This window comes from Montipora capricornis, chromosome 14 (genome assembly GCF_036669925.1).
Source record: "Montipora capricornis isolate CH-2021 chromosome 14, ASM3666992v2, whole genome shotgun sequence".
Classification (NCBI taxonomy): Eukaryota; Metazoa; Cnidaria; class Anthozoa; order Scleractinia; family Acroporidae; genus Montipora; species Montipora capricornis.
Window position 1 is genome coordinate 16,114,437 of NC_090896.1, and position 10,000 is coordinate 16,124,436.

The window sequence follows — 10,000 nt, forward strand, 5'->3', positions numbered from 1 at the left end:
AAGGAGAAGGAAGGAAGGAAGGAAGGAAGGAAGGAAGGAAGGAAGGAAGGAAGGAAGGAAAGGAAGGAAGGAAGGAAGGAAGGAAGGAAGGAAGGAAGGAAAGGAAGGAGGGAAGGAAGGAAGGAAGGAAGGAAGGAAGGAAGGAAGGAAGGAAGGAAGGAAGGAAAAGGAAGGAAAAGGAAGGAAAAGGAAGGAAGAGGAAGGAAGGAAGGAAGGAACAGGAAGGAAGGAAGGAACAGGAAGGAAGGAAGGAGGAAGGAAGGAAGGAAGGAAGGAGGAAGGACGGGAGGAAGAAGGAAGGAAGGAAGGAAGGAAGGAAGGAAGGAAGGAAGGAAGGAAGGAAGGAAGGAAGGAAGGAAGGAAGGAAGGAAGGAAGGAAGGAAGGAAGGAAGGAAGGAAGGAAGGAAGGAAGGAAGGAAGGAAGGAAGGAAAACCAGCCTTTAGTTGCACACGATGTTGATTAAAGCGTGAAGCTTTTGCGGGCGTGTGAAGAAAAAAACGGAATTGAGTAATACAAATGAAATCAAATAAAACATATTTAGAATCTAAAGCATCCAATATATCACTGAATGAATGAATGAATGAACGAATCAATCAATTAATCAATCAATTTATTATGGTCATTAAGTAGGATGGGGTTGTCCCTAGTATCCAAACCGGGGACTCACGTATGAAACGCATAACAATTAAAATCAACGAAAAGAAAATATGATAACAAATATATACAACAATTGATAAATTAGAGAATATAAACTATGGAAATAATTTTGCCAAAAAGTAGCTATTAGCAACGAAAAATAAGCTGCTGAAATACCCGTGTTACACAATCTAATATAAATGGGTAATACCCATATAATCTAAATTTGACACTTCATTGAGGAGCAAGGGTGGCACAGTCGGTTAGTGCGCGGCCTTGGTGCATAAGGTCCTGAGTTCGATCCCCGGATCTCACATCCTTGTTTCGACTTCTTCCTTTCAGTGTAGCCTGAGTAGCTTTAAATACCCTTAAAACGGAGCACTGATGGAAAGAGGGGGGTAAAATGAGCGCACCGTCTGCTTCCTGGGAGAGTACTGTCTAGAGAGTAAAGGAACTTCCGACGTTAAATAACGTGTATCTTTACCTTTACCTAGATCAGTGGGTGCAAGCCATCTCAGATGATCATCCGAGTCATCCAAGCAACCCATTAAATATGCGTTTCCTCTTTCACTTCAATTACATGAAGTTTACCCTATACATAGAAATTTTCTCGTCAGGAAAAAAAAAGGAAAAAAAAAAGGAATTTTTTGTTTAACGTGATCGACGGACATAGATGACAAAAAGGTTGAACCTAGTCCGTAAGCCACGCGTAAGGAATCATCGATAACCACCACACCATCTAAGCACGCTGCTGAATGAAGGCGAATTTTTATAATATTTAAATACAGACCCATTACCAATATTGAAAGCTAATCGATTTAAGATGGGTGCTTACTTAGAATGGGCGTTTAGACTTAGACACAGTTTATCAGCACTATTCAAAATGGGTGCTTAGACCTAAATACGTTGCATGCATGGCTGGATGACTCGGATGATCATCTGAGATAGCTTGCACCCACTGATCTAAATTTAGGTTATATAGGTATTACCCATTTAGGTTGTGTAGCACTGGTGGCTGAAAAGCCATAAGCAACATCAAACTGCGTCGAACTTTTTAGTTACTTATTATTTCAATCACAACACAACCGCCAAGGAAAGCCAAATAAGAACCTCCTAAAATAACATTTTTGACTTCTATTTGTGAGCCACAAAGTCCCTGCACTCCGGGAACTTGAACATCAGGGGCATCCTTGATGAGGCCTTGAGAAGTTAAAAGGTCAGGCGCAGGCCCAGAAGAAAGGGCCGAGGCCAAGGGCTTGTCAAATTTAGCTTCTAGAGAATCGTCCTCAGACCCTGCCGAATCTTCCTCTGCATTCTCCACTGGGGGGCTATCAAGATCCACGTCACCTGAATCAGCATTCTCAGCATCTAGAGTAGTGGGGGGGGGGGGGGGGGACAACCACGGGGGATGGGGGGGGGGGGCAGCAGCAGGCTGGCTCGGGGGCTTAGCATCAACGGCATCATGATGCGAAAGCAGGCGGCGATACCAAGAGTGGCGGCAGTCAATGGCCATGTGGCCAGCTTCTTTACAAATACAGCATCAAACCCCAGCAGGACAATCACGAGCATGATGGCCAATTACTTCACAGTTAAAGCAGAGCATCTGACGACACTCTTGGGCCAAATGACCTGGCTCGTTGCATCTTCTACAGGTCTTCACCTGGCCTTCGTACTGTACACGGAGAAGATACTTACCAAAACGAAGGTATGACGGGATGGGGTCATCGATACACATGCGAAGAGTACGGATACCATTCTGGACCTGGGGGAATCCCTGGACGGAGGAGCGACGCTGGGAGTAAACAGTGCCATACTTCGACAGACGGAAGGTCAAAGCCGAGTCAGGTAACTCAAAAGGAGCGTCGTACACAACAACATAAGACAAGGCTCTGCCCGCAAGATGAGCTGCATTAGGCTGGTTTCCAACAAAGAAAGACGACTGCTGCAGAAATTTGTTTCGGATCTCCTCTTTCGTAAAGGTGAGGACTACTAACCCATTCTGGGATCTCTGAAGGCAACGGACTGACGTCGGAGGAAAGGCATCTCTCGCCAAGCTATCAAAGATTTGCTTGGTCGTAACTGAGCTGTCAGGGAGTGTGAAGTATGCAGAAGCAGGACGATCAGTCATGACATTCAAAACATCAAAAGGCTCTCTTTCAAAAGAAGACAAATAAGACCTGCGACGCGGAGCTACACTGGAAACTTTTGGACGGGAATCAACAGCACCAAGAGTCACTCTATCAGCATAAGAGCCACCAGGACTGGTATCCATATGGGAGGGCGAATCAGATTGGCCAGCTCCAGAAACAGGCGTATTCACAACAATATCAGACCACAGAGCGGATACAGGCGTAGGCTGAGACATACCGAAAATAATTTAGGGTAGGACCCACGCCGTTCCCTCTCGGCAGGTACTTAGGACAGGGTCCAACAAAAAAAGATAAAAGCCAATTAGTCTACCACAAATCTGGTATGAAACGTGCTATTTTTTTTTCGTGAAAGACAACCTTTATTCCAAATAAAAACTAAAACAAGCTATTTACAAACACACGCCACTAAAGAAGAGGAAGCACAAAAAAAGCGATTGAAATCAAAAGCTGGAGTAAGCAGCTAGCCGCCAGAGCGCGGGGCCCTAACGGTAGAGTCCATGAACAGCGCAAATTCCCTAAGGAGAGCCCCTGATAGCGGACACCGCGAACAGCGCACGGACAAAAGGCTACAAGGATTTAAATGTACAACTAGATTATAACTCGGGGAAGTCCATTCTCCACGGCACAAAAAACCGTCCAGAAGCCAAAGATCGCGAAAGCGAGATTGAGAAAGACGTTTAGAATCCAGGAAGACCCTCTGTTTTAAATCATTACGGAGATAACAGATAATTGCTCGATGGTCTTCTCTTCCGTTTTGAAAGGTGGCCCTATTCCGAAAGATCCAAATGCCGTAGAGTATGGATTTCACCAAGTGGCGTGCAATGCGGGCCCTCTTAGAACTAACAGAGGACCAGCGAAAGAAAAACACGCTTAAAAGCTTTATAGCAAACTGGGAACCAAGCACCAGGGAGAGGGCAGATGCAAAATGTGACCAGACCCTCTTGACCCTACCGCAGTTTAAAAAGCAATGGTCAATGGTCTCACGTCGGGGACAAGAGGCGCACTGACTAGAAGAGATAACACCCCAGTTAAAGAGAGAATCGCGCACCTCGACGCCACGAAGGATAATCAACCAAATAACATCATTCTTAAAATTCTCTGTAAAAGGATCCCGGACGAGAGACCAGTGACCATCGAGAGAAAACCCTGGCCCGATAACCAGGGACCACTGTCGATGTAGGATTGGCGGGGATGACTCAACGGACAAGAGTTTCTTATAGAGAACCTTAGAAACTAGAGCGCTGTCACCCACCCTTGACAAGGTATCCAAACAAGCCTCGTAAAAAGGAGTCGGGAAGACAGCGCTAGGAGCAAGGAGCAAAGAAAACCATTCGGTACGCAGACAAGATAAACAGCGACCAACAAAGTACTTAAGCATAAAAAAGCTAGAATCCTCGGGAGAATTGAGAACAGAAGCCATCCCCGCCAGTCTTAAGGCCTGGGCCTTTAAGGGGAGGCTAATGACATTAATACCCCCATCCTTCGGTTTCAAAAAGAAGGTATTACGGCTGACCGCTTCCATCTTTGAACCCCAGAGGAAGGGCCAAATCGAAGCATTAACACGTGCAGTGACCCAGGCTGGCAGAGTGAGAACTCTGGCCAGGTAAACCAGCTGACTTAAGCCAAGCATATTAATAATAAGAGCCTTGCCAGGCAAGGACAAGGACCTAGTTTTCCAGAGATTGAGGGATTTCTCCAATTCCTCAAGCTTGGGCTGCCAATTCAAATGTTCGGTAGGGATAGTGCCGAAGATGACACCAAGGATCCTCATTTTCTTAACCCAAGTGAGGCCAAGTGGCTCATCAGAACGACTTCTCCAGGCCCCTAACCACATTGCTTCAGTTTTACTACGATTAAGCTTGGTGCCAGAACCATTTTCATTAACGGTGACGCAATCAAAAAGGTTGGTCAAGGATCGAAGATTTCTGAGGATCGCCGGGGTGTCATCAGCATACAGGCGAACACGCGCCTGCAGTCCTCTTGCACCAGGAAGGAGAAACCCCTTAATCCCAGGAGAGCTGCGGATAAGGGAGGCCAAGACCTCCACGCAAAGAACATAAAGCAAGGGAGACAGAGGGTCCCCCTGACACACCCCACGCTCAAGGGAAATAACATCAGTGAGCCAACCGTTCAGAGTAATTTGCATGAATGCGCCGTTGTAAAAGGTGGAAATCCATCGACAAAAATCAGGGCCGAAACCATAAACCTGAAGGAGCTTTAGAAGAAAAGAACGATTTACTCGATCAAATGCTTTCTCCTGGTCAAGACTTATCAAAATGGCAGACTCATCAGTCCGTTGAATGTAGTCAAGGACATCGCGCAAAAGGGTAACATTTGAAAAAATGCTTCGGCCTGAGACAGAACAGGTCTGGTCCGGGTGAATAATGTGCCCAAGGACTTTAGAGAGGCGCAAAGTAATCGCTTTAGAAATTATCTTGTAATCTACATTCAAAAGAGAGATGGGCCGCCAATTCTTTAAATGCTTGACGTCACCATGCTTCTTAAAAATCAAGCGGGTGACACTGCCCTTCATTGTGGGACATAATTCGACGTCAGCAAAACATCTATTAGCAACACAAAGCAAAAGGTGACCCAAAGACTCCCAAAAATATAAATAAAATTCCACCGACAGCCCATCAGATCCGGGTGACTTTCCGGTATTAAGACTTCTGACGGAGTTCAATAACTCTCCACTAGACAGGAAACCCTCGCACGAGATACTTTGAGAAGGAGAAAGGAATTTTTCCACGGAATCTAAACAACGTTGTTGTGAAGGAAGATCAATAGGTTCATTAGAAAAGAGACTTGAATAAAACTGCATGTGTGCACACTCGATTTCTTTACGTGTAAAAACCTCGACATCGTTAGAATCTAGAACAGAAGTGAGAATATTACGCTCAACACGCTCACGCTGAAGTTTAAAAAAATAACGAGTAGGCCTTTCTCCCTCTTCAAGCCACTGAACTCTGGAGCGAGCCTTAGAGCCATCCAACTCTTTCAAGGTGAGGGCCTTCAGTTCACTTTCGAGCTCGGGAATTTCAGAGCTAACCGACAAATCACCAGAAGTTAATTTAAGCTTAAGATCAATGATGCGATTAACCAAAAGAACGCGCTCGTGCGAGAGCTCCCTGCGCTTATTCTTAGAAAAATATGTAATTTGTGAACGAATAGAATGCTTAAAGAAATCCCACCACGACTTGACTGAAGGAAAGTGCTGCAGACAACCAGAAAGATCATCAATGCAAGTTGTAATATATTCACAAAACGCGCTATCATTTAAAAGCGAGTTGTTGAATTTCCAACAACCAGGACCACGGGAATTATTCCCAGAGGACTGGATAGAAAGATAGACAAAATCATGATCGGAAAAAGGGCAAGGTTTAATTTCGCAGGAAACAACCGCACACATAAATATCTGAGAAACAAAAAACTTATCAAGCCGGGAACCGATAGAAAAATCAGAATTAAACCAAGTGCACTGACGCAGCCTTGGATGAAACTTACGCCAGGCATCTGACAAAGAAAAAGTCGAACGAAAAACAGAAAGATATTTAGCAGGAACAAAGTTCCCACCAAACTTGTCAAGATGGTGATCATAGCAATTGTAATCTCCAGCGATAATAACGGCGTCAGAAGGCAAAAAATACTCGTGCAAATTATCAAAATCACTTTCCTTTCAGTCGGATTAGTAGGCGCGTAAATATTAATTAGATTAATCTTAAAACCATCAAGCTCAAAAACAAGACTAATAACCCTACCAGATACATCTCTTTTCCAATTCCTAATTATACCCGAAAAGGAATCAGAAAAGCAAGTTAAAACGCCAGCTCGTTTTCCAGAAACAAGGCCCACGCCAGGCTTTAGAAAAAGCACAAAATACTCCAGGATCAGTAATAAGCGTTTCTTGAAAACAAAAACATCGTACGAAGCATGAAGGTTATCAATAAGATATTTCTGAAAACGTTTACTGAATCCCCTTGAGTTTAAGGAAACAATTTGAAAGTTCATGAAGTGTGAGGGTTATTAGTCTTCCTACCAGAGCTAACCGGCAAGGGTGTAGTAGACTTACGTGGAGGAGGACCATCAGCAGGGTCCAACCTAGCAGGCTTACGCTTGGACGCCACACCTGAAACAAAAGCGCGAACAGAATTCTGAGACGGGGGAGGCGAAACAACAGAACTAACTTCAGAAATTTCCATAGCAGCCAAGGCTTCATCTGAGACAGTAGGAGGAGATTGTGATGGAACTTCAGCGGCAAGTTGCAAATCAGATACAGTGGGCGTGCCAGTAATAACGCTTGAAGGAGGGGAAGGAACCGGAAGAGGGTCGGAGGGAGGCTCAGGAGACTCGAAGAGCGATTGAGACTGCGAGAGCTGTGAAGGGTCTGCAGACTGCTGAGAGGAATCTTGAGTAGACTGCGTAGAATGCAAAGGAGACGGAGAATCCTGAGGAGAAGACACACCAGAACAAGGCGAAGACGACGGCGACGGCGATAATGATGACTGCAAGGGAGGCGCAGAAAGTGGGACAGAAGAAGGCGGAACATCAGAAGGCGGTTGTGATGAAGAATCATCGGACAAAGGCTGAGGCGAGGGAACAGGCGGAGGGCGTTCATGAACATCAGAAGGAGTTGGAGAAACGGCAGGAGGCACATCAGTAGAAGGATGCGAAGGATGGGACACAGGAGTTGCAGGAACGGCAATGTCAGCCAAGGCAGGGCGACGCCACCAGGACATGCGACAATCAATGGCATAATGACCATCCTCCTTACAGATGCTGCACTTAATGTCTTCTGACAGTCACTGAAGGTGTGACCAAGCTGGTCACAGTTAAAACAAACGACATTAGGACACGCTCTGGCAACATGGTCTGGCAAATGACACTTACGGCAGGTGGGGATCTGACCTTCGTGTTTAATCCTAAGGAGCTTCCTACCAAAACGCATGAAGGAAGGAATTGACTCAGACAACTCCATTCTAGCCACACGTGTACCACTTTGGATGCCATCATAGCCCTTGAGGCCACACCGACGAATTCCATGAACAGAGCCATAGTGGCTAAGACGATGAGAAAGGGCTTCATCCAGAAGTTCATAAGGTGCGTCGTAGATTACCACGAAAGTGAATGACGAAGAATTACGACGAGCACGACGAGAGATGAACGAGGACTGGCGAAGAAAACAATCACGGTACTCGGACGTAGAAAACGTTACTGATACAAAACCATTAGGACTGCGCTGCAAACACCTAACACCAGCTGCACGAATGCCACAATTATTAAAATCAGTGAAGACGTGAGACAAAGGCGCATCTTTAGTAGGAAGGACAAAGTGAGCCGTACAAGGGCGCTCACGAAGAATATTCAGCGGGTGAATCCAATCCTTTTCGGAATCCGAAAGACGGGCTTCATTTTTCATAATGTAATCATCCTCCATAGATTGACTCAACACTCTTGGACGGCGACCAGGTCGGGGAATAAGACGGAGGACCACCCAAAGACACGACAGACATATCATCTGAAACATCATCAGCCCAGCTATGCTGGGGATCAACATCAGCACTTGACATAACACTGCTGGGCCAAAGGTCAAAGCAGCGATACCAAAAGTGAAAGCGAGAACGAAAAAACAGACTGATAGGGCCTCGCCCTGGGTTAGCCCAACTATTAACTGATAAAAGGCCTAGGCCTCATCAGTGCAGTGCTGATGTCTGCGATGGAGGTTAAACTTATAAAGCCACCCCAAATGTCCCACCCATGTGGGACATATATATATATATATATATACTTTAAGAGAAAAAAGGACGCAACTACATTTCCCGACAAGCCTGTTTCGTGAATCGCTTCACTCTTCAGGGGTTTAATGAAAGAGTGAAGCGATTCACGAAACAGGCTTGTCGGGAAATGTAGTTGCGTCCTTTTTTCCTGTTAAAATATTTATTCCGCTCTGCTTTAACGTATTGAGCACTGTTCCACGAGAAAATCGACTTACAGACTCCCTATATATATATATATAATATATATATATATATATATATATATACACATATATATATATGACTGCCAGTGGAAAAACTGAAGACTTCATCTGCTCTAAAAGTGCTCGATGGTTAAACCAGAGCTGTGAATAAAGATGAATTTCTGGAGTCGGACTAGTTCAAAAACATTTAATTGCTACTCGGAGTTTCATGCTTCTAATGAAGCAATCATCAGGCAACTGACAACAATAACGGTCACATGTAAAGATATACAAATTTTCTTGACACGTTATGCTAGTAAGCATTGTTCCCCACTTTCAAATTTGTATATCTTTACATGTGACCGTTATTGTTGTCAGTTACCTGATGATTGCTTCATTAGAAGCATGCAACTCCGAGTAGCAATTAAATGTTTTTGAACTAGTCCGACTCCAGAAATTCATCTTTATTCTCTCTCTCTCTCTCTCTCTCTCTCTCTCTCTCTCTCTCTCTATATATATATATATATATATATATATATATATATATATATATATATATATATATAAGGCACTGCAACTGATGAAGGTTACAGACCGAAAGGTTTTTTATTAAATTTTTTATCATTTTTAGAATTTTTACTGTATATATTTTAACGATTTTAAATTATCTTCTCGAGGTTTGGACTGTGAATCCTTTGGGATCCTTCTGGCGCAGCATCTCTGTTGGCTCGAAGCACTTTAACTTATTATATATATATATATATATATATATATTTAGATTGAAGAACTGGAAATCCAACGATGTAGTCACGAGCCAGTACGAAATACTGACTGATCCATTTTGAATGGAAAACACATATGCCGTGAGTGGGAATCGAACCCGCGTTCCCTAGATTTACATGTCAGGTGTGCTAACCACTGCACCATCCCGACAACCCTGCTGGAAACAGAGCAATCAGAGAGGTGATTTGTTAGCCACGGGGCTCCCCGGCGTTTTATCATTCAGGAACAGGACTACATCGGATCATCCGAAGAAGATTCACAGGCTACCAGAAATACCAAATTATGCAGTGGTTAGCACACCTGAAATGTAAATCCAGGGAAAGCGGGTTCGATTCCCACTCCGGCATATGTGTTTTTCATTCAAAATGGATCAGTCAGTATTTCGTACTGGCTTGTGACTACATCGTTGGATTTCCAGTTCTTCATTCTAAATAAATAAATATATAATATATATATATAAATATATATATATAA

At 44.1% G+C, this 10,000-nt stretch overlaps 1 protein-coding gene across 1 annotated transcript in view; it reads left to right on the plus strand.

The window, feature by feature from the left end:
• LOC138032279 (stimulated by retinoic acid gene 6 protein-like) overlaps positions 1–10,000 on the plus strand; it is a 95,331-nt gene that overhangs the window by 1,080 nt on the left and 84,251 nt on the right. The window lies entirely within an intron of this gene.